The following is a 24,936-nucleotide window of genomic DNA, read 5'->3' as shown; positions in this document are numbered from 1 at the left end:
GGGAAAAAAAAAAAAAAAAAAAAAAAAAAAAAGATGCTCTTTTGGGGAATTTAATTAAAACATTTTCTTCATAAAATGGTTGTCTCAATATGATTGGCTCATTTTATGGGACTAACAACTGCAGTCTTCTAATAGCTTTATATGCAAAAATGTATATACTAAGTGAATGTCATGTGAACATTTTCCACCTCACTATCATGTTCGTAGGTGTCCAAAAAAATGCCAAGAGCTAGTCAACAGAGAGCTTCAGACAAATTTAAAACAATTCTTGCTTCACAATATTGTTTATTAGTTGAAATCACAGTGCCACTATTTGTAAAAAACATGGATAAGTCTTCACATTGGCTTGTAAACAGAAATGATTCATTACATATCAGAATGCTTTATGTGTTGTTTGGCACTAAAAATTATAAATATATATTACTCCTATATGAATGAATTTCATGTTTTTTTTCTACAAATGCCTTATAAGATTAGTATGACTTTGGTATGAGAAGTAACATAAATTTGGAAGTCCTGGATTTAGTTTTAAGAACAAAACTTTTTAAGAAACCTCTTAATTACAGAGTTTATAGTTCTACTAAGTATAGCATTATCATCAGTTATACAGGAGTTGTATCTACATGTAAAGAAAACCACTCAGAAATCTTCCTTCAAGGACATATTCTGTTCATACTCACTTAAATGACTGTGAGGTTTTTTGTCTATAGAATGCTAAGAAAATATTGTTTTAAAAAATCAATAGAGCTAGCAATTGTCTTGTTTGTTTCTTGTTCCAGAACCCACTCTCCAGACTCCCTAACTCTGAATTTTCTTATTTCTGATGCACCTCCAACTTAATTACTTAATGCTGCTTTTCTTAGTAACCAAACAAGGATTGGCTTTTAGGCTAAATCCTATTAACTCCCTTAACCAATAAAGGTAGGATTGTTTTCATGATGATTTTGACACTTAGATGTCACAACTGTCTTCTTGAGAATGGCTAGTTGAATTTTGTGAAATGTTACAGGGTTTTTTTCCATTTTCACTTACTTAATTTAAAAAGTAGAAAGGACTAGAGATATAGTCCTATTAGTCATTTACCTAGCATGCATGCAGCACTGGGTTTGTTCTCTACTACTGCAAAAATTAAGTAATAAGTTAATTAAAAGTAGACAAGATACATATGTGATTGAAAATAAACTAAGGAGGGGCTGGGGATTTAGCTCAGTGGTTCCTCCACCTGTCTTGCAAGCGCAAAGTCCTGAGTTTGATTACTGGTACCAAAAAAAAAAAAAAAAAAAGGAAAACAATTAATAAACAGAAGTTACTTTTCTATTCAGTGAGTTTTTTAAGTCTACGTAAATGTAAAATAATTGTTTTTATTTTATTTTGATTAGTGTTTATTGTACATCAATGAGGTTCTGTGTGCTCTTTCAACACATACATAAAATTTGTACTAATCAATTCTAGCTTCCCTTTATCTACCACCTCCTCCTTCCCATGCTCTAATAATCACTATTCTACATTCAGGACTATTTTTTTTTTAACTTCCACATATGAGAGCAAACATGTAGTACTTGTCTTCATGTGTCTGGCTTATTTTACTTAAAGCTCTCTTCATCCACTTAGGACTAAGTAATACTCATTGTGTAGAGATAGTACATTTTCTCTCTCCATTCATCTGTTGGTAGGCACCTAAGTTTAGTTCATATTTTAGCTATTTGTGAATAGTATAAAAATAAGCATTGGGTATGGTGTGCAGGTATATCTTTGGTATATTGATTTCATTTCCTTGTGGTATATTCCCAGAAGTGGGCTAGCAAGTTTGTATGATCCTTTTTTTTTTTTGAGGAACCTACATACTGTTCTTCATAATAGTTACACTAATTTTCAACAGTGTATATGAGAGTTCCTTTTTCTTCAACTCTTCACCGTTCTTTAATTGAATTAGTTGGGTTAAAGTTTTTGAGTTTTTTTTACATTCTGGATATTAATCTTTTGTCAGATAGATAGTTGGCAAATATTTTTTCCTATTTTGTAGGTTTTCTCTTTGCTCTGTTGTTTCCTTTGTTTTACAGAAGCTTTTTTACTTTGCTGTAATCCCATTTGTCTGTTCTTACCCCTTTTTTGAGTGCTTTTGGGGGTCATACCAAAAAAAAAAAGCCTTGCCTGTCCATTGTCCTGAAGTGTTTCCTCTGTGTTTTCTTTTAGTAGGTTCAGAGTTTCAGATCTTACATTCAAGTCTCCATTTTGACTTGATTTTTGTACAGATAAGATAAAGGTCAAGTTTTTGTCTTCTGTATGTTGATGTCCAGTTTTCCCTGCACCATTTATTGAACAGCTTGTTCTTTTTCCAATATATGGTTTTGTTGCTTTTGTCAAGAAGCAGATGGCCGTATGTATGTGGATTTATTTCTGGGCTCTGTTCTGTTTCATTGGTCTATGTATCTGTGTGGTTTAGCTCTAAAATGCCTTCCCATGTGTTCCCCATGTCTCATGTGTTCAGCAGTTGGGCTTTTGGAAGGTGACTGGATCATGAGGGCTCTAACTGTATCATTTATCAATTCAAATAGTCTTTTGGTGGAGTCTTTAGGGTTTTCTATATATAGAATCATATAATCTATAAACAGGGCTAATTTGAATTCCCCCTTCCTTTGTGTTCTCCTTTTATTTCTTCTTGCCTGATTGCTCTGAAGATTCCTATTCTATATGAATAATAGTAATAATAGTGGAATCCTTGTCTTGTTCCACATCTCACAGAAGAATGGAGAAAAACTGAAAACTTCAGTATGATATTGGCTGTAGTTTGTCTCTATAACCTTCATTTTGAGGTATAATCCTTCTATACCTAATTTATTCAGGGTTTTTATCATGAAGGGATATTAATTTTATGAAATGCCTTTTCTGATCTATTGAGATGACCATATCATTTTTATGTTTTATTCTTTGATTCTGTATAGCACACATTCATTTGCATACTTTGACCCATCCCTGCATCCCTGGGATAAATACAACTTGATTATGGCAAGTGATCTTTTTGATGTGCAAAATTCTTGAGAATTTTTGCATTTATATTCATCAGGCATATTTATCTATTTTTGCTTTGGTGGTACTGTCTCTTTTTCTGACTTCAGTATTAAAACAATACTGGCATCATTAAGTGAATTTATGAATTCACTCCCTTTCAATTCTTTGGAATAGTTTCAGAAGAATTTACATTAGTACTTTGAAAGTGTGATAAGGTTGAGCAGTGATGCCATCTAGTCTTGGGTTTTCCTTTACTGAGAGGACTTTTTATTACTGGTTCAATCCCACTTTTTGTTATTGGTCTAGTCAGGTTTCCTGTGTCTTCATGGCTTAATTTTGTGAATTGTTTATCTTTGTAGGTCTGTGTACAGAAATTTATCCTTTTCTTCTAGGTTTTCCAATTTGTTAGCATATTGTGTATGTTATGGTTTGTGTTTAGATATCCCCCAAAGCCTCACATAGGTGAAGTGGGACTTTCTCAGAGATAGCTGAATCTGTAATGTGTGATGCTGGGGTTAAGGGCATGTGATTACTAAACCACAACACATGAGTTGATGGTTTAGCACCACCCTAATCCTGGTAGTCTGGATGGTATAAAAAGAGGCAGAAAGATGCTGTTAAACTGTCTTGTTGCCTTTGCTACCTTGTGCTTGCCATATTGTTCCTGCTCTCTCCCTTGGAGTTGGCCAATTATGGACTGAAATTTCTATGAGCTGTAAGCCAAATAAACCCTCCCTCCAACTTCTACCTTGTGCTTGCCATATTGTTCCTGCTCTCTCCCTTGGAGTTGGCCAATTATGGACTGAAATTTCTATGAGCTGTAAGCCAAATAAACCCTTTCCCTCCAACTTTGGGTGTCAGGTATTTTGTCTCAACAATGAGAGAAAAGTAACTAACACAACATACTTGTCCATCATAGTCTTTAATGATCCTGTGTATTTCTGTGGTGTAAGTTATAATGTCATTTTTAATGTTATTTATTTGAATCTTCTCTTTATTTCTTGGTTGATTTAGCTAAAGATTTGTTGATTTTATCTTTTTAAAACAACTTCATTTTATTGACCTTTTGTGCTTTCTAATGCTATTTCATTTCTTTCTGCTCTGAGCATTATTATTTCTTTCCTTCTACTAATTTTGCATTTGGTTTGGTCTTGCTTTTTTATGTACTTGAGATGCATCTCATCTTTATCAGCCAAGGGGTGTACTCAAGTGTTTGAGAGGGCCCTACAAACTCTCAGTCTAGTTGTAGGTCCTGCCTTCCTTGTTGTTACTTATACTGTTTTTAGCCATGGGTACTTTTTCAACTTAGAAAGACTCCATTATAGTCTGTAGACAGCTGAATGAAAACCATTTTTAGAAAAGCCATATTTTTTTCCAGTGCTTTCACATTGACTAGTTTACCCCAGAACTGATATTCTCCAATATGCTTTGATATGACCAGATTATTTATAACTACCTTTTATTTGAATTGATTAATATAATATTTGATTGGATGATGTCCATACTATATATAGTTTGTTAAATATTTTGTATCTTCCCTATTTTATATTAAGCTTGCCTTTCCTTCCTCCCTTCCTTCTTCCCTTGCTTCCTTCCTTTCCTCCCAAGCTGGTCTTGACTCCTGGGTTGAAGCAGTTCTCTTGCCTCTGCATATGAAATACTGGACTACATGTTATGTCACCAAGCCTGGCTTGCAGTTTCATTTTTGATAGAACCTGACTGAAGGTCATATGCACATCACATCCTGTGTTTTTCCTATCAAGTCTCTTTTTGCAGTGCACTTCCATAATTGTGACTCTCAGTACAAAACAGACCAATTTGTGCAGCTGTCTATACCACTTTATAAGGATGAGCACCCTCAGCATGGTATCAAGGAGCCTGCAATGTTCTGTTTGCAACTCTGACCCAGTAAATTCTACATTTTTAAGGGATGTCATTTGTACCACTCATCTTCCATATATTGATTTTAGTATCATATAAAGTTCTTTTGGTTGCCAGTAGTAGAAACCTGCTCTGGTTAGTCTGAATCGGTGATTCCCAAACTTGCTGATTGTCAGAATCAACTGAAGAGAATTTTTTAAATTGAAAATTTCTGTACCAAAAACAAAACAAAACCAAAAATTCCATTGGCTTAGGATCAATAAGGTGACTCTATAGGAATTCATAATATTTTAAAGTTCTCTAGGTGAGCTGGGGTTGAACAGTAGTAGTATGCAGAAGGCCCTGGGTTTAATTCTCAGCAAAACAAAACACACAAAAAAAACCCCACACCATTCTAGATTATTCTGATACTTTTCCTTTGTTGCTTATTTCTGCAAATGACTTCCTAATTACTAGCTTATTTGCTTAGGTCTGAAAACGGAGTGGTTTCTAAAATTATGCTTTCTTATTTTCTGTTAATTACTGGGGCCTATGAGGACTAAGTATCTAGTGGATCTTTCCATTCCTCTACCACACACCACTTTCTTTATCTAGGCCACCATAGTTCTTCTTTTGGACCATTATATTAACTCTCTAAATGTTTTTCATGCTTCTGCTGCTTTGTCTCATCTCCCACCAGTGGTATTGGCACAATTATGTCAGCTCTGTGCCTAAATTCCCCCAGTGGCTTCCCATTGCACTGAATGTACAAACGACATTTTCTCTCGTGTAGGGAAGAGTCTCATGTGGTACCACTATCTCCTAGCCAAGATCCAAGCACATTAACTTGCTTTTTGTCTCTTGAATCTCCTTTCTATCTCTGAGACTTTGTAGATACTGTTTGTTCTGCCTGGGAAGGTCTTTCCCTGCCTTTGGTCAGTTTTCTGTCTGCTGGAAAAATTACCTCTTTATAGATGCCCCTCTGGCCATCCTTCCATAGTCTATTTCTATTTAGCACTTAATCACAAAAAGTAATTATTTGTTTACTTGTTTACAAGTACCATGGAAGTGAGAGTCTTGCCAATCTTATTCCTATTTCTAATTAGTATCACAGTGCTTGGCATATAATAGCATTCATTAAGCAGTTGTTGAATGTTGTCTTCATTGCTGCCATCCTGACCCAAGCTTCTAACATCTCTTCCCTAAATTACTGCACTTGAATCTCTGTCTACAATTGCTCTGGTTCTTCTTTCATCAATCTTTCATTTTGATTATAAGGGTTAACTTTAAAATATTTTGAAGTCTGATAATTTACAATTTTCTGTACATACTTCATGTATTTTTATCTTAATGTAGCTTATAGAACTATTTTTAGAATTGTTTAAAAATTTTTGGTAATATATACATAACACAATTTACTGTTTCAGTTATTTTTAAGTATGCCATTTAGTGGCATTGAGTAGTCATATTGCTATGCACTTGTTATCACTATCCATGTCCAGAATCTTTTTCATCTTGTAAAACTGAAACTGTGTATGCATTAAATAACTCTGTTTTCTCTGCTATTCTTAGCACGTAGCAACCATTATTCTCCTTTCTGTATCTATGAAATTGATTCATATGGATAGAATCATATCCATATAATTCTGTGTCTGACATTTCATTTAGTGTAGTGACTTCAAGGTTCACTCATCTGTAGCCTACAGAACTATAAACTATGCCTTAATTCATATGTTTGTTTGTGTGTGTATATGTGTGTGTGTGTGTGTGTGTGTGTGTGTGTGTGTGTATGTATATGTATATGTATGTATTTGGTACTGTGAATCGAATTCAGGGCCTCATGCTTGCCAGGCAGGTGCTGCACCATTTATCTATATCCCCGGTCCTTAACTTATATATTTTTGACTTCATAACACTTTCCTGTTTGCTTTCTGTGCACTAGGTGTACTGCCTTTTTTCTGTTCTGTGGGCTATTCATGCCATATCCCACTTGTCCTTACTCATGTGTTCTAAAGGTTTGTGTATTGGAAACTTGGTTCCTAGTGTAGTGATGTTAAGAGGTGATGAGATCTACTGGGAGGTCATTAAGTCATCAGGGCATGATCTTAGAAGGGATTGATGTAGGTCTTCTGGGATTCCAGTTGCTTTCTAGCTTCCTATCTGGCAATGTGATCTCTTTCCTGTACATGCTCCTACCATTGTTATGCCATCCTCAATGAAACCTTCACTAGAGCCCACTGATATAATCACCATGCCCTTGAACCTCTAGAGCTATGAGCTAAACTCTTTTTTCACACCTACTTAATGTCAGGTATTTTGTTGTAGTAATGGAAAATAGTCTAATACATGTGTTTTTTTCTCTTTATTTACCTGGTTAATCCTAGTCATTTGAATTTCAGCTGAAATATAACTTCTTTAGGGAATACTTCTTTGATATCTCAATCTATTTAATCTCGATGCTTCATGATTTCATAGTACTATATAACTTTTATTTGTAATACTTACCATAGTATTAAATGAAGTCATATATTTGTATTTTTTGGTCAGTTAATATCTTTCATGCTAGCAAGGACATATTTTAGATTATATCCCTAGCACCTAGTATGAAAGTAGATGTTTCAGTAAATAATATTACATACCATATATAATAAATAATATTTAAATTTAATGACTAAATTCAGGTTTGGAAGTTGACAACTTAATGTCCTCTCTCAAAATTTACTTTCACATCTAACTCTTCCTTGACTATTTTAGCTTATACCGATCTTTTTTTCTTTGGACTTAAAAGTTCTTATTTGTTACTTGCCAGATACTGCACAGTCATCCTTATGTCACCTGAAATTTTCTATTTTTCCATACTGCTTTTGTTTTATATGTGTCTATTAGTCTTTTCCCCCTACTTAGTCACTGGGGTAATTTTGCTAACTTTCTAAATTACAAATATAATTAGTTGTGGAACCTCTAGGACAATGCTTCTTAAGTGATATGTGATGAGGATCAGCTTTATTTTTTGTTCATCTCTAACTTTGTAAACACTATAAATAATTAGATTAAAATTTAAATAAAATATAAGCTTCAGAATGTTATTAGATCCAGTGACATGGAGTTATTCTATATATAGCTATAGAAAATTTCTCAGTGCTTCTGTACTTAGTATGAACAATAAGTGGCTTGCAGATGAACACCATATACTGATTAGTAGCACTGCTTTTTGTCTCTGTGCAGGGGCATCAGAGAGGAGGTGTCAAGATGAGACTGAGTGTCCTGCTTCCTTGGTACCTTTTAGTCAGTTAAGTTCTGTAGCTGTTGTAGTAGCAAAAAAAAAAAAAAAAAAAAAAATTGTTTTAAGATAGTTCCTTGACTAAAAAAGGTTGAAGAATTTCTAGTATGTAGAAATATTTCTGTCTTTTCAGAGTGGCGCTTAAAATTTTTCATGAATTGATTCCAACCTAGTTTCCTGGAGCTGCCAGAAACTGGAAGCGACAAGGAAGGATCTTTGGGTACAGGCCTTAGAGAATAAGGCCCTGTCAACACCTTGATTTCAAAGTGCCAGAATTATAAGAAAATACTCCCCTGCACACACTAGGAATTCAACGCCTGCAGGGCTTTTGCACAGAGCTATATACTCTACTCTTTTTTTAACCTTTTATTTTTAGACAAGATCTTGATAAGTTACCCAGGTTGGTGATCTTGTGATCCTCTTACCTCACCCTACTGGAGTTTAGGTATTACAGCATGTGCCTCCACACCAGGCTGAGAGAATACATTTCTGTTTTGTTTGTTTGTTTGTTTGTTTGTTTTTTGTTTTTTTTTTTTTTGAGATAGGGTCTCACTATGTAGTTGAGACTGTCCTGGAACTCACTATGTAGCCCAGGCTGGTCTCGAACTCTGAGCAATCCTCCTGCCTCAGCCTCCCAAAGGCTGGGATTACAGGTGTGTGCCACCACGCCCGGCTCATTTCTGTTCTTTTAAACCACTCAGTTTATAGAACTTTGTTACAGCAATTCTGGGAAGCTAGAACAGTGATGGTTCCTGGAGTACTGTAGTCACTGGTGAAAGGCAATGAGCACCTATTATCTCCTTCTACCACCAAGTTTCCTGTTATTACGCTCTCTTTTTAGATTGTATTTGTATCTAATTGTACTGTAAAGTTTACTTTTGTTATATTCACAGCTTCTAATTTGGCTTTGTTTTATATGAGGAGATCAGCCTTCATCAGAGATACAGTAGAGATACTGTGGTAAGAAGAAGCCTTCAAGCCTTTAGAAGGATGGGGGCTTTAATTTTATAAACTTCCTTTCTGCCTAGTACCAGCTCTTGGGTTTTTCCTTTCATACATACTCTAGTTAGTAATGCCTGAATCCATCATAGTAAAGCTAGACAAATCCCAGTGGCACTTCAGTTGGCAGTTCTTTGTAACTGACTGGTAAATAAATTACATAATGAGTTATTTACCACCACTTTAATGAAAATCTGTAATTTTTAGTTTTGAGGGTTTTGTCCCTGTCTAAATAAGCACCTATACTTTTTTGATCCCCCTTAGTGTCAATATCAGTATATGCGTCTTAGAAGATACTCTATAAAAATTGTTTTTCATTGAAAAAACTTATCCGTGGCACTGCCATGGTAATATAAAAGTAATGAACTTTCTAGAGGCCCAATTGGGGCAGAGTGTGTCAAGGCACTTCAGGACCTTCAGTGGCAATTGCTATTGTTGTTCATAGTTCAGTTAGAGTTTTAGGCTTTTTTTCCCCTTTTGAAATATTCACATGTTTTTAAATCTAAGTCTTAACAATTGTTACTTTCTAAGTGAATATATTCAACTCAACAAACATGTATTTGATGCCTATCACTACGAAGAAGTCTGTTAGAGCCTAAGGATATAAAGATGAATAAGACATCCCACAGAACTTCATATCAAGTGGAGAGGAGAGAGATGTAAACAGAGATTTTCAGTATTTAAATGCTATAAGTATGAATCAGAAATATAGCATGGAAGAGGAAAAAGAGCTAGAAAGGCAAAGGAAGAGAGGATTTATTATTTTCTGAGTTAAAATCTGAAGGATGAGTTGTAAGTTAACAAGTTGAGTTAGATATATTATGAGAAAGTTGCCTAATTACAGATGAGTTGAGGATCTTCAAATTATTTAGAATAATTTAGGCTAAGAAGGTAAAAAGAAGAAGATGAGAAGTAAATGAGGCTGAAAAAGAAATCAGGGGTCAAATCTTAAAGGGTTTAGGCTTTGAAGTGCTAGCCTAGAACATTGGTGGATTTCATCCTGTAGGCTACATGGATCCTTTACAGGGTTTTAAGCATAGAAGCAACATGATCCAATTTTTATTTTTAAGGTGTTACTCTGGTTACCATATACTCCTTGGGATGGAAGTAGAGAGACCAGTCACAAAACTATTGTCTAAAAACTTCTGTCGGGCCGGGGATTTAGCTCAGCGGTTCAGTGGCCTGATTTGAAAGCGCAAGTACCCGAGTTCAATCCCTGGTACCAAAAAATAAAATAAAATAAAAACTTCTATATAAAGAAGGAACAGTATGCATGACCTGAATTGTTTCTAATCCCCACTTTACCTCCTACTAACTCAAACCCTCTCTGAAGCTTTTTTCTCAGAGAAATGGGAATAATGGCAATTTCACTGGTGGATATTATAAAAATGTTATGAAATAACAAGTATCAACTTGCTCCAAAGTGTTGAATATAAATGTAAAATGTTATATTTCAAATTCTATTTTTGTTGAGCTTTTGGTGATTTAAGTTTAGACTTTTGAAGAACTACTTTCATTTTCCTCCGCTATTCTGTCCCAGTAAAGCAGAAGGAGATCAGGAAGTTACAAATATTTTATATCCACGTTGAGATATATATATTTCAGGATTTTCCAAGTATTTAAAAAATAACAAGAGCTGGGGATTTAGCTCAGTGGTGCCACCACCTGCTTCACAAGTGCAAGGGGGCGAGTTCGATTCCCAGTACCAAAAACAAACAAAAACACAACAACTGCATTTTCCTTTGGACAACATGTCAGGTCCTTATTGGATAACCAAGATTAGTGTCTTTGATTTTTTAGTCAAGGGCAGTAGCAAAGATGGTAGCCCTAGTCAGTGATGGTGAATCTCTGAAGAGACGAGTGCCCAAACTGCAACCCAAAACCTTCTTATTTATTGTAAAGTACCAACCCTACAATAAACCTGAATACTGAGGTTTTGGTTTAGGAAAAACAACTCATACATTAACATCTTTTGCCTTAAAAACAACACGCATGCCATAGATTTGTCACCACTGCCTAACTCAGGAAATAAACTGTTTAGTTAAGAAATAGCATCAGAGTATGCTCTACCTATGTTTCTTTAACTGTTTAATAAGAATAATGTGAGTAGTTGTTTTCCACCTTGCATATCATATCACATTTTTTTCCTTTAATATTTATTAGCTGGTGCAGTGTTGCATGCCTGTAATCCCAGCCCTCTGGCAGGCTGAGACGGAAGGATCATGAGTTTGAGCTCAGCCTGGACAATTTAGCAACTTAAACAAGACCTCATCTCAAAAAAATTTTTTAAAAGGGCTGCAAATGTAACCCTGAATTCAGCCCCCTGAAACACACACACACACACGCACACCCTCCTATTTTAAGGCCCTGTCTTCAAGAATATAGAAATGAATGCTATATGAATCTTAATTTCAAGTGAAATACAATGCTGAAAGTACTGTAAAAGATGTATAGAAATGACTGCAATACAAATAAGACAATAGTGAGTGAGATAACTTTGAAAAATATAAAGGACTTTGAAACTGGAAGTTATTTATACTTCACATCATATATATTGTTATGTTTTGCAGTTGTAGTTCACATTATTGTCACTCTGTAAAGTACTTCTCCAAACAATGTTGAGGTAGAGATACTTTCTTGGATACCTTTTGAAAATAAATGACCAATTATTTAGATTTTAGGTGGACTTTTAAACCTATATGCATATTTTGATCCCAGGCTTAATCGGGTGTAATTGTTACTAATACCCAAGTAACTTGGTTAAATTATTCTCTGAGCCTTATGTGTGTGCATTTATGTGTTTATGTATAAATGTACATACGTGTATCTATAGTTGAGATAACATCACTTAACTTCTAAGTTTATTGAGATGATATGGTTCTAACTTGTAAAAGTGCTAAGAAATCTGTTTATTCTTTCCTTTATTCTCTTTGTTGTAGCCTACCCATCTTTTCACTATTACCCATTTTTGAGCTTTACAATAGGACTTCTGAAATAATTTTATTTTTTTAACATACATAAACTGTAGAGGAGGAAAATATCTTTTCCCTACTCATCCTTGGTTCACAGTTGAGGCCCTTTTAACAAAGGACATATTAGTTAATAAGGGAAAAGCATAACCAATCTATTTAATATAAAATTTTACCTGTCATAGGAGCCTTTTTAAGGAAATAAAACTCCAAAGAAATGGTCAGACTTAAGTATTTTTATACTAGGTTTAATGATGAAGTAGTCATGGGGAAATAAAATTGAGCAAAGAAATAAAATTGACCTAGTGATAATAAACTGGAGGGAACTTAGTAAAGCCTGATCAAATTCTTCCTCTTTTTCTTTTTTTTTAATGGCTTCTCTTTAAAAATTTCTTTTATTAAAATTTGTTTACAGTACATAATGTTTACATTCATCTTAGCAAGTAGGTACACATATTTAACATGTCTTTATTCTTTTTTAACCCCTTTCCTTCCCTCCCTGCTTCAGTCTTCTGTGTCTAGATCCCCTTATCACATTGTCAATTTTTTAGTTCATGTTTGCAACACATAATGATTACATTTTTTGTGGATAGTTGGTACATGTATGAAACATGTATTAAATCTTTTTACATCCCGTTTCCCTTCTCCCCATATTCCCCACCCTCCATTTCTTGATTTCCCTTTGCATTTGCAAACATCTATCTTCATGTTTCCTTTATCTGTCTTTTATTTTGTTCCTTACGTTATTTGTACTATAGATTTTTCTTGAGAGAAACCATATGATTTAAGTTTGTGGGTCTGATTTATTTCAGTTAATATTATGTTTTCAAGTTGCATCCATTTTCCTAAAAATAACTCAAAGTTTCTTTATAGGTAGGTAGTACTCCATTATCAGTACATAACACATTTTAAAAACATAATTTTATTGGTACATTTTATGTATATAATATGTTGACATTCATTATTCAGAGGTTGTACCTTACTATATCTTGATTCTTATTTTTTTCCCTATTTCCCTGCCCTTCCTTCAACCCCTCCATCCCTCCCTATTTATAAAGACTTTGTTTCCTTTTCTCGTATTTATTCCTTTCCTCTCTCCTTTTCTTGAGGATGGGGAAGGAGCCTTCAACATGAGGAAACCACATTGTGTTTTCTGGAGAATACTTTTAGTTAATCTATTTCAAAATGTCACATTTACAGTAAATTCTTTATAGTAAGTAATCCTTGTCTTTCTCTCCTTTTAAAGTATTTTTAAAATAATAAAAATAAAACTATATATTTTGGGCCTAATGGCCTAGTGACCAACATTGCAGTTAAGACATTTGTGTGCCTAGAATGTGGTACTAGCACAGGTTGTAAAGTATCAGGGATCACTTTACTTTCCATCATTAACCCTCCAGGAAAACTGGACTATTTAGTATGCATCAAGGACTAAGTACAATTTTTTGTCTGTGTTTGATTAAAGGTTTTCAGTTTGATTTTCTGCAAAAAACTCTATTTAGATTATGTTACAGAAATTCTCCTGAGTTTCTTCTTTTGGTGATACTCTTCCCTGTTTTTCAGTGCTGCCAAGTAGCTGTGTACTTATTTTTAAAAATTTTTAAAAATATTTTAAAAATCTTTTGTTCAACTCAGTGCATGTATTTTAATGAGTTTTAATCAGCTACAATTTGTCTTTATGGTACATTTATTTCCTTAAGTTTTGAGGACTGTGTTCCAAAAAGTCGTTGACAAAGCAAATTATATTCATGATTATGTTGCTCAATTCCTCCTATTCTCTCAATACCTTTATATAACAATCCTGTTAAATTTCAAAGTAACTTGTAGGTATTAAAGTACCTAGCTTGGGCCAGGGATTTAGCTCAGTGGTTCCCTGGCCTGCCTTGTAAGCTCAAGTACCCGAGTTCGATCCCCGTACCAAAAAAAAACAAAAAACCCAGCTTGTTTTAAGAGACTTTCCTGAAATTTTTCTCTCAGAAATCAACTTATAGGTTCTAATTTCAAGCCTTCTAAGCAAAATGTTTTTAAAATTCAGTTGTAATCACTGTGTTCTGCATCCTATAATTTGTAAATATTGTGCCTTTTTTTTCCTTAGTGGTTAGCATTCATTCATTTCATTCATTCATTCATTCATTCATTTCAGCATAAACACTTGTTTCCTCTGTAGTAGACATTGTTGCAGGTATTGGGATCTATTACTGAATAAACAGAAAAAACAAGGTGCTAGTGGTGAAGACAAATAAATAGACATGGAAAAATATTAAATCGTGCTGACTGCTGTATGAATAAGTAAAAGAGTAGTGTGACAGAGAAGGTCTGGGTAACTACTTTAGATTGAGAGGTCAGGGAAAGGTTCTCTGAGTGGGTAAAATTTAAACCAAGATTTGAAAAATAAGTCATTTATATGAATATTGGAGTAGGACATTACAGGTAATATAAAGGCCCTAAGGAGTCTTCAACAGGGGCGAGAAGACTCCAGTAGCTGAAGCCAAGTGCATGATGAGAACTGTAGGAGATAAGGTAGAAGAGAGCAAGGGGTCAGATTATGTAGGACTATGTGGGCCACAAGAACATATTGTATTTAGATTTACTTTTAAGTGCCGGGGGAACCTTTAGAAGATTTTAAGCAAAAGAGTAATATGATCTAATTTATATTACATATAATCAAAACAAGGATGTAGTGTGGACAGTACTGAGAGCCTCTAGCCCAGACATAGGAAAAAGATTGCATTTACTGCAGATTCATACCAAATAATCCAATTTTTGAAAAACCGTAAGCTTCAGAGAGATAAGAAATTTTTCCAAAAGCCATTGCTTTGATTCCCACCTCTATCATTTATTAACTGTATATATAGCCTTGGGAAATTATTAGAATTCTTCACTGGTTTCCTCATCATTAAAATGAAGATAACAAAATAATACTCATCTAATAGAATAGTTGTGAATATTGAAAAACTTAATTCATGAAAAATACTTAAAATAATTTTTGGCACATAGTAAGGACTTAATAAATGTTTAATTATGTATTTCCTTTAGAACTGTTGTTGTACAAAAGCTGTGTTGTTAATATGCCTGGAACTGCTGTATTTTAATTTTAATTTTAGTTAAATTTAAAATTAAAATCTTATCCTCAGTTAAGTTCTTGGAAAATTTTTGTTTGGAACAACTTGAATATGTGAATTTGTTTTTAATTGTAAATTTATGAATTGAAATACAGATCAAGTATATCTTAGCATCTAGATTGAGGTAAGCTAGATGTCTAAAACATACCAGATTCTGAAGGCTTGCTATAAAAAGAATGCATTTTTATTAATGATTTCTATAATGATTATTTGAAACAATATTTTGAAATAATTGGGTTAAATAAAATGAATTATTAAAATTATTTTCACTTGGGCCAGGGATTTAGCTCAGTGGTTCTGCCAGATGCCTCAAAAGTGCAAGGACCCAAGTTCAATCCCTGGTACAAAAAATATATATATATATTTTTTCACTTGTTTCTTTTTTAATAATTTTTTTCCTAAAATGTAATTACTGGAAAACTTAGATGGTTTGAATTGAATTTCTGTTGTATGGCACTGCTCTAGACCCTGGATCAAGGGAGGGTAGTGGGAAAATGGAACAGGTGATTTTCTAATTACATAAATAAGCTAGAGCTCTTGAAACACCTCCATCCCCATCATATTACGTGTACCTCCTACCCCATGCTGAAAATCAATGTCTTTGCTGAGCCTGCCCTCATCAGTATCAGTGTTTTGTAGTCTGAAAAACAGGTTATGAATCACTGCAGTATTTAAAGAGAATTGCACAGGTTAGACATCTGTCAGTGATTTTGATGAAGTGAAGTTTTAGAGTTCTCTGGACTAGCACTGTCATAAAGAATTGTTCTCTGAAATGAATTCTGCTTCACATCCTCATCCAGTGAACCCCAGTCTCAAAGTGAGGTAGAATTAACCCATTTTTTATGAAGATTGCAGTTTTTAAAATTTTTGCGTGAAGTTCGTATATGTTATCTAGAAAAATTCAAGGAACAAAAATTTGAAAAGAAAAGGTTTTATTATGTTCTGTTGTTATGGACATTCTGAAAGTCAAACACTAGGAATTGAAAGGATTAAAGTAGATTTTAATTAAGCAGTGAGTTTTTGGATTAAAGGCTAAGGAAGTTTAGGAAGGCATATTGTATTCCAAAAGGTAAATTTAAATGATTAAAAAAAAACCTCAAAAAACTAAATATTAACTAAAGAAGTGAAAGATATCTACAGTGAAAACTATAAAACATTGGTGAAAGAAACTAAACAGGACAAAAAAATGGAAAGATATACCATATTTACGGAGTAGAAGAATAGGTATGATTAAAATGTCTGTCCTATCCAAAGCAATCTACAGATTCAATATAATTCCTGTCAAAATACCTATATATTGTCCTAAACAAAACAGTCCTAAAATTTGCATGAAACCAAACAAAAATAAAAAACTACCAATTACCAAAGTAATATCGAGCAAAAAAAAAAAAAAAAAAAAAAACCCCAGGAGTCATTACACTGTCTGACTTCAAACAGTACTACAAAGCTGTGCTAATCAAAATAGCATGGTATTAACCTAAAAGCAGACACATAGACCAATGGAACAAAATAGAAAATCTAGGAGTAAATCTGTGCATATGTAGCTAACTAATGTTTGACAATGGTGCCAAGAATGCACATGATAAAAAGAACAATCTTTTCAATAAATGATGCTGGAAAAATTGGGTATCCACATCCATAAAACAGATTGATAAATAGTTACATCTAGGACTACCCAGGAAAGGGAATAATATTTAAGGAGTGAATTTCTTCTTTTGGTTTTTTTGAGACAGGGTCTCACTGTGTAGTTGAGACTGACCTGGAACTCACTATGTAGTCCAGGCTGGTCTCGAACTCACATCTTCCTGCCTCAGCCTCCCGAGTGCTGGGATTACAGGCGTGCGCCACCACGCCCAGCAAGGAGTGAATTTCTTAGGAGTCCCTGTGTAGTTTTTGTTGGTGTTGTTGTTACTGTTCTCTTTTTTAAGAGTAGTAAAATATAAATAACTTAAAATGTATCATTTTAACCATTTTAAGGCATTAAATATATTTATAGCTGTGTATATCCTTTACCATCACCCATCTCTAGAAAAGTTTTATGGTCATGAATAGGAAGTTTGTACTCATTAAATACTAACTCATTTGTTGCCACTAAGTCTTTGATCACCTTTATTCTACTTTCTGCCTTTGTAAATGTGGCTACCCAGGATAATACCTAGTGTAAGTGGAAATGTAGAACATTTTTCCTTTTGGGTCTGGCTTATTTAACTTTTCATAGTGTTTTCAATTTTGTTCATGTACCAGAATTCCTTTTCAGAGCTAATAATATTTCATTTTGTGTGTGTGTGTGTGTGTGTGTGTGTGTGTGTACACACTATATTTTGTTTGTCCATTTGTCTGTTGATGGACACTTGAAGTGCTTCTGTACCATTGGCCTTGTAAATCACATTGCTGAGAACATAGGTATACAGGTATCTGAGTCCATGCTTTTAATTCTTTGGGGTATTCACCTAGGAATGGAGTTGCTGGATCATATGATAGTTTTATGTTTAACTTTCTGAATAACCACCAATCTGCTTTCCATATTTTACATTACACTCAGTAATGCATGAGATGTCAATTTATTCACATCCTTGCCAACACATTTTTTAAACTACCATCCTAATGAGTATGAAGTGGTATCTCAATATGAATTTGATTTCCATTTCCCAAATGATTAGTGATGTTGAGCATCTTCACATGTGTGTGTTCATCTGTTTACTTTTATTTATTTATTTATTTATTTATTTATTTATTTATTTATTTATTGTACCTGGGATTGAACTCGGGACCTTGCGCTTGTGAGACATGTGGCAAAACCACTGGGCTAAATCCCCAGCCCTCTTTTTTTAATTAAGTTGTTTGGGGTTTCTTTTATGTTTTTGAACCTTGTTCTTTATATATTCTCGATATTGATTCTTTATCAAATATATGATTCAAATATTTTCTTCCATTCTATATGTTGTCTTTTTACCCTCTTCATAGTGCCCATTGATACACAAGTTTTTCATTTTGATGGTCTCATTTATTCTCTCTCGTTGCCTGTATTTCAGTGTCATCATACTAAAAATCACTAAGAATTCCAATGTGACAAAGATGTTTCCTTGTGTTTTCTAAAAGTTTTATAGTTTTAGCTCTTATGTTTAGATCTTCGGTGAATTTTGAGTGTGTGTGTGTGTGTGTGTGTGTGTGTGTGTGTGTCTGTGTGTGTGTGTCTGTGTATGTGTGTGTGAGATAGGGTAATGTTTCTATTCTTTTAATGTGGACATCCAGTTTACCAAGCACCATTTATTGGAATGGTTTTGGCACCTTTGTCAAAAATCAGTTGACCATGTATGTGAGGGTTTATTTTTTTGCCCTCTGTCATATTTCATTGGTCTATATGTCTGTCTTTGTGCCAGTATTACGCTGTTTTGATGACTGTAGCACTGAAGCAAGTTTCAGAATAAAAGCATGAATTTTCCAACTTTGTTCTTCTTTGTCAAGACTATTTGAGGTATTTGGAATTCTTTGAAATTCCATATAATTTTAGGGTCATTAATCGTACAAAAGAAATCCATTGGGCTTTTTTGTATTGAATCTGTAGAGTGCTTTAGGTAGTAGCAAAATATTAACGATATAGACTTCTAGCTCATGAACACAGATTGTTTTTTCATGGATTTGTGTCTTTAATTTCTTTCAGCAATGTATTATACTTTTTAGTGGACAATCTTTCACCTCCTTGGTTAAATTTTTTTCTATGTATTTTATTGTTTTTATACTATTTTAAATGAAATTATTTTGTTAATTTCCTTTTCACATTGCCCATCACTACTATATAGAAATACAGCAAAAAAAAAAAAAAAAAGAAAAGAAACAACTAGTATTGTGCATTAACTTTGTATCCTGCTACTTTGCTGAATTTATTAATTGGTACTAACAGCTTATTTTGTGTACTATTTATAGTTTTTGACATGTGATTATATCATCTGCAAAGAAAGATCATTTTACTTCTTTTTAAACTGAATGACTTTAGTTACTTGTCCAGTTGCTCTGACTATAACTTCAGTACAATCAGCCCTCCATATCTGTGTGGGTCATATTTGAAGATTGTATCTGTGCATTCAGCTAGTTGTAGATTGGAAAAATTTTTAAAAATCGTATCTGTACTTAACTTGAACCAACTTTTTCCCTTGTCATTATTCTCTAAACAATCTAGTGCAATAATTATTTTTATAGTCTATATTGTAGTAGGTATAAATATCTAGAGATGATTTAAAGTAAGTACAGTATGTAGGAAGTTTTCATAGGTTATATGCAAATGTATGCCATTTTATAGAAGGGACTTGAACACCTATGGATTTAGTGTCCATGGGGGATGGAGGTTCTGGAACCAATCACCATGGGTACTGAAGTGTATGTAAGAGTATGTTAAATTTTGTCAAATGGTTTATATCATTTGATATTATCATGTGATTTTTTTTGCTTCACTGTTTATATATTAAATTGATCTATTTTTACACATAAAAAATTTACATCTTTGTATTCTATAAATCCTATTTTAATACTTGCATATAATATTCCTCTTACTATGCCACTCAACTTAGCTTGCTAATATTTTATTGAGAATTTTTGCATCAGTATTCATAAGGGCTATTGTCTGGTTTTAAATTAAAGTGTTATTGCAACACAACCATGCCTATTCATTTCAGTACTGCCTGTGGCTACTTTCATACTACAGCAGAAAATTTGAAGAGTTGCAACAGAGACTTCATGGCCTACCAGGTTGAAAATATTTTCTGTCTGGCATTTTTTAAAAAGGTTTTAACAACCTCTGAATTAGACAAATAACCTTTCTTGCTGTGGCTTCACACTGCTCAGGAACTCTTCCAGTTCTCATTTGAATTTCTGGGTAGATTTGTCTTTAAAGATCAATGGCCCTGAGCCAGATGTGGTGGTGCACGCCTGTAATCCCAGCACTGGGGAGGCTGAGGCAGGAGGATCGCTGTGAGTTCGAGACCAGCCTGGACTACATAGTGAGTTCCAGGTCAGTCTCAACTACATAGTGAGACTCTTTCTCAAAACAAATAAAAAAGATCAATGGCCCTGGTCGTGTACCATTGAATATTTTAAATTACATGGCAGTTATATTGTTTGTAGTAAATTAATAAATTAGCATTCTTGTTTACCCTTCATTGTTTAATGACCTGTATATCTTCAGAGTCTCTTCTTTTAGAAAACCAGGGTTCAGAACCCACAAAGCGAAGGGAAGAATACCAGAAACTAGAAACTAACCAAATTGCTGCTCTTGGAAAGTTTTGTTTGGGTGTCCAGCCTGATGACTTTAGCTGAGGGTAAAAACTTTACTACATTATCTCTTTTGATCTATAATCATTCACATTTCTATTTTTTCTGTCTTTTCCTTCTAGATTTCTCCATCTTTCTAAGGAAGAACAATTTCTTATTTGATATAGCTGGTGGTAATATGCAAAAACAAGATCCTTGAAAAGGTCAGAACATGTACTTTTTACATAGTAGAAATATTTGTTCTGTGCATGAATGTATGTGTCACACATGCACGCACGCGCGCACACACACACAAAGAACAGTGAGTAAAAAAATCTCATCTTTTTTTGTCAACTTGTCCTGCAGTTTTAACAAATCCTATTTGTCATTTCTATAGATCTTTATAGTTTACAAAGTATTCTCTACATAATTATCTCGTATGGTTTTCACAATAATTTTGTGAAGTAGATACTATTGTTATCCTGTTTTATGGAAATGATGAGTTAAGAGACTTTCAAAATCTTGTAACTAGTTGAGTTACAAAGCTTAATCCCAAATCTTTTTGTCTCTAAATTTTACCATTCTCACTATATCACAAGTTTATGACGAGTAATAGTATTCAGTAGACATGTAAGTTGATTATTCCATTCTGCTTTCCCAGAACACATTGTATAGCAAATGTGTTATAATAAAAATCGCAGTATGACCAGGAAGCAGAGAGTAAAAAGAGGACTTAGGGACAAGAACACATCCTTCCAGGTCATGCTCCAGTGACCCACCTCTAACCAGGACCTCCCTCCTAATAGCACATTCAACTACTGGATTTATCCACTGATGAGTACAGCACCCTCACAATCCAACCACCTTCTCATACTTCTGGAACACAATGAGACTTTGTGGAACATTTTAGATTTAAACCATAGTTCTTGCTCTCTAACAAGAACTCTATTTAAAATTTAGTTGTACAGTGATGTTACTGTTACTAGTGGAAATGGGCTGGGTTATCTTAGATTTATCAAGAAAGAAAAAAATTGAGAACCATTCCTCTAAATCCAAGATCCACTGTCAGAAATGGAAGGAACTTCCTGAGAAGGTAGGAGATCTTTATCATTGGAAGTGTTTTAGGAATGTTACAAGAAAAATTAAAGCATCAGCTAAATTGGTAGTATTGTAGATAGGAAGGAGGAGGCATTAAACTATATTTCTAAACTTTAATTAAATTTTTTGTGAGAGGGTACTGGGGATCAAACCCAGGGCCTCCTAGATGCTAAGCAATTGTACATACATTTTAACATTCCTTCAAACTTAATGCTTTGTGTTTATACCAGCAGACTAATTACAAACACAAAGTAAGAGATTTCAGTGCAACTTCAACCTGGTTGACTTGAGGACAAAATAATATTAAAAGATATGTAAAATATGTAAAATTTGTATGTAATTTGTATGTAATAGGTAAAATCCAACATTATAGAATAGATTATTTTGTAGCAAACATTGAACTTATGATTCCTTTTAACTATCTTTGTATACTCAAAGTATACTTAATTTTTATAAAAATTCTATTTACATTTAAGTTTTAGGACTATATTTTATAAATTGTTCATTATTTTAAAAAATACTATCTGCCAAATTATATTATGGCAAATATGGAAGAAATAATTGAGGTGGGCCCTGCTGCTGCTGCTGCATTATGGACTCAGAATATGACAAAACTTTAAAGGAAACTGAGGTGTAAGGTATGTAACTACCCACCACAGTGCGGGGAAGTGATAGATGAAGAAACAGAAAATAAAGATGTTACTGTTGCTGCCGCTGCCTTTTACTTTGCCATTTTGCCTACCACTGGTAATGTTGCTGCCACTTTTCTGCCTCCATATCATACTTCTCTAACCCTTCAGAAAGAATTTTGCTATTATATATGTGTATACACACCACATGCACATACACCTCCACACAGAGATGATCCTTGATTTGTGATGGGGTTACATCTTAGTAAACCAACCAAAACTTGAAAACGTATTTAAATACATCTAACCTACCAAACATCATAGCGTAACCTAGTCTACTTTAAATGTCCTCAGATTACATATGTATTTTAGCCTCAAGTTAGACAAAATCATCTAATAAAAAGCCTATTTTATAAATGCTAAGCTCATGTAATTTATTGAATACTAAAAGTAAAAAACAGAATGGTAAAACTTTTATACCATTGCAAAGTTGAAAAATCTTAACTTGAACCATTGTAAATCACAGATCACCAATATATGTACACACATAATCCCTGCTGTCGAGCCCGAAGTTGTACAGTATTTGTAGCAGTGAAACCGAGGCTCAGCTGGAACTTCATATTTGCAAAGAACTTCAAAAGTTACCCAGTCCACCCTTCCTCTTCCTCCTAATGATTTAATATCTTCACCAAGAGGTTATTTTACCTCTGCTTCCATACTCTGAATGATGGCAAACCCTTTTCCTTCACAGAGAATTTACCACTTTTGTATATTTTGACTGCCAGAAAGTTCTTGTTAAATGGTGCACTGAAACATATCTATTTATTGCTTCTACTCACTAGTCCTGTGTCTCTCCTTTGGGGTAATACTGATCAAGTAGAATATATCTCATCACTCCTATGTAAGCAATTCCAGTAATTGAGAACAGCTCTTGTGTTTCCCTTGAGTCTTCTCTTCTCATGATTAAACTCTTTAGTTTTTTAATCCCTTGTTTTTCTTGTTGCTTTTGTTAAGATTTTACACTTGTGTCTCAGTCAGAGTATAGGACCTATGTTTGAACATAAAACTACCTTCCATGTGTTTTTACTGGGAGAGAGTAGAGCACCTAAGACTGTCTTCTCCTTTATTCCAAATACTAACTTGGCCAGGTGCAGTGGCACTCACCTGTAATTCCAGTTGCTCAGGAGGCTGAGGTAGGAAGATTGCAATTCAAGGCCAGCCTGGGTAATGTAGTAAGAACATGTCTAAAAATGAAAAAGAAAGGACCAGGGATTGTGCTCAGTGGTTCCACCACCTACTTCGCAAGTACAAGGTCCCAAGTTTGATCCCCGGTACAAAAGAAAGAAAGAAAAAAGAAAGGCAAATAATAACTAAAATGATGATAATGATAACAATGATCATCTAGCACTACTTATTTCATGATTTTAGAAGACCTAGAAGGAACCAGAAACATTTAAAAAAAGGTATCAGCTTCTCCTGGGCTCTGAATCAGACCTATGTAAACCTCTGGAAAGAGTAAACATACATAGTTGAAGCTTATTTTGAACTGCCTGTGAGACAAAGAGGACATTATTGCCTCTTTGTGTTTTGACTAGCCATTCATTGCTAGCTGCCTTGCCAGTTAAAGGAAACATTGGTGTTCTCTGAGATTCTTCTTTCTGTGTGCACACACAGAAGTGTGTAATTGCTACGAAGCAAGTTGGGGGAGGAACACCTGCCAAAGGAAAATCTGCTTCATTTTCTTTGTTCACATCTGCTATGTGGAAGAGACAGGATTTATTGCTCTTGAGAAAGAAATTGCCTTGTTCGCTTCCCTTCCCCCCTCTTCTGGCAGATTATCCCAAAGGAATAGTACATCTCATCACATTTATCCCCAATGAAGTAAAAGTAAATGAAGGAGAGCTGGAGGCAGAGAATCAGCAAAGTGGCACTAGGAATACTTGCTAATAAAAGAGTGGCTCATCAGTGGTGTATCCCAGATCAGTCCCCTCTCTGTCTCTAGCCTCCCTATAGCTCATTTTCTGTGAGCAGGTGTTCTGTTTCCAGCTCTTCCATATTGACCTCTGTGTATATTGGAATAGGATTGTGGTCTCTCTAATACAGAAAGAGTTCTGTCTTTTCTTAGAATTCAGAAATATATTTCATGGATCTTTTTGTGTGTGTTTTCTGGTTCCCATTTCAGAAGACATCCCTCCCTCTTTCTTTCTATCCTACCTCTATTTGTCTTTTTTTTTTTTTTTTTTTTTTTTTTTTTTTTTTTTTTTTTTTTGTACCAGGGATCAAACTAGGGTCCTTGCCCTTGCAAGGCAGGCAGCAGAACTACTGAGCTAAGTCCCTGGCCCTATCCTACCTCTATTTGTATGTCATGCAAGACTACATTATTTCTTTTCTATTTTCCATGCTCTATGAAAATTTAATACAAGTTATAGAGTCCTACATTTAATCTAGCTTTACCTTTTTAAATCCCACGTTATGGGGGATTATTCAATGTCCAGAAAAAGCTAAAAGTACAGTATTAGTGCTTTGGTTTTGTAGTAAAATGAGTAGACTGTTCACACTCACTCATTCACTTCTTCCCAATCTGAGCTATTCCATGTTAGAAGCATTTTTAAGATTTCTTTTTGTGAGTTAGGGAGTGGAGCACCACATAGATATAGAAGACCAGTGTAGTTAGGAGTATAGTTCAGATTTATATCTTGACTTTTCTACTGACGCTAACCAAGTTA

At 34.3% G+C, this 24,936-nt stretch overlaps 1 protein-coding gene across 6 annotated transcripts in view; it reads left to right on the top strand.

Annotated features, from left to right (window-relative positions):
• Scmh1 (Scm polycomb group protein homolog 1) overlaps positions 1-24,936 on the top strand; it is a 167,560-nt gene that overhangs the window by 12,944 nt on the left and 129,680 nt on the right. For all 6 annotated transcript variants that reach the window (XM_019207741.2, XM_010625942.3, XM_033767856.1 and 3 more), the window contains one exon: positions 20,627-20,707. The gene's annotated coding sequence lies outside the window, so the exon portion shown is untranslated. Of the gene's footprint in view, positions 1-20,626; positions 20,708-24,936 lie in introns of those variants that run through there.

This window comes from Fukomys damarensis, unplaced genomic scaffold, assembly GCF_012274545.1.
Source record: "Fukomys damarensis isolate Sample0158 unplaced genomic scaffold, DMR_v1.0_HiC HiC_scaffold_23, whole genome shotgun sequence".
Taxonomy (NCBI): Eukaryota; Metazoa; Chordata; class Mammalia; order Rodentia; family Bathyergidae; genus Fukomys; species Fukomys damarensis.
This window is presented reverse-complemented; position numbering and strand designations above follow the sequence as displayed.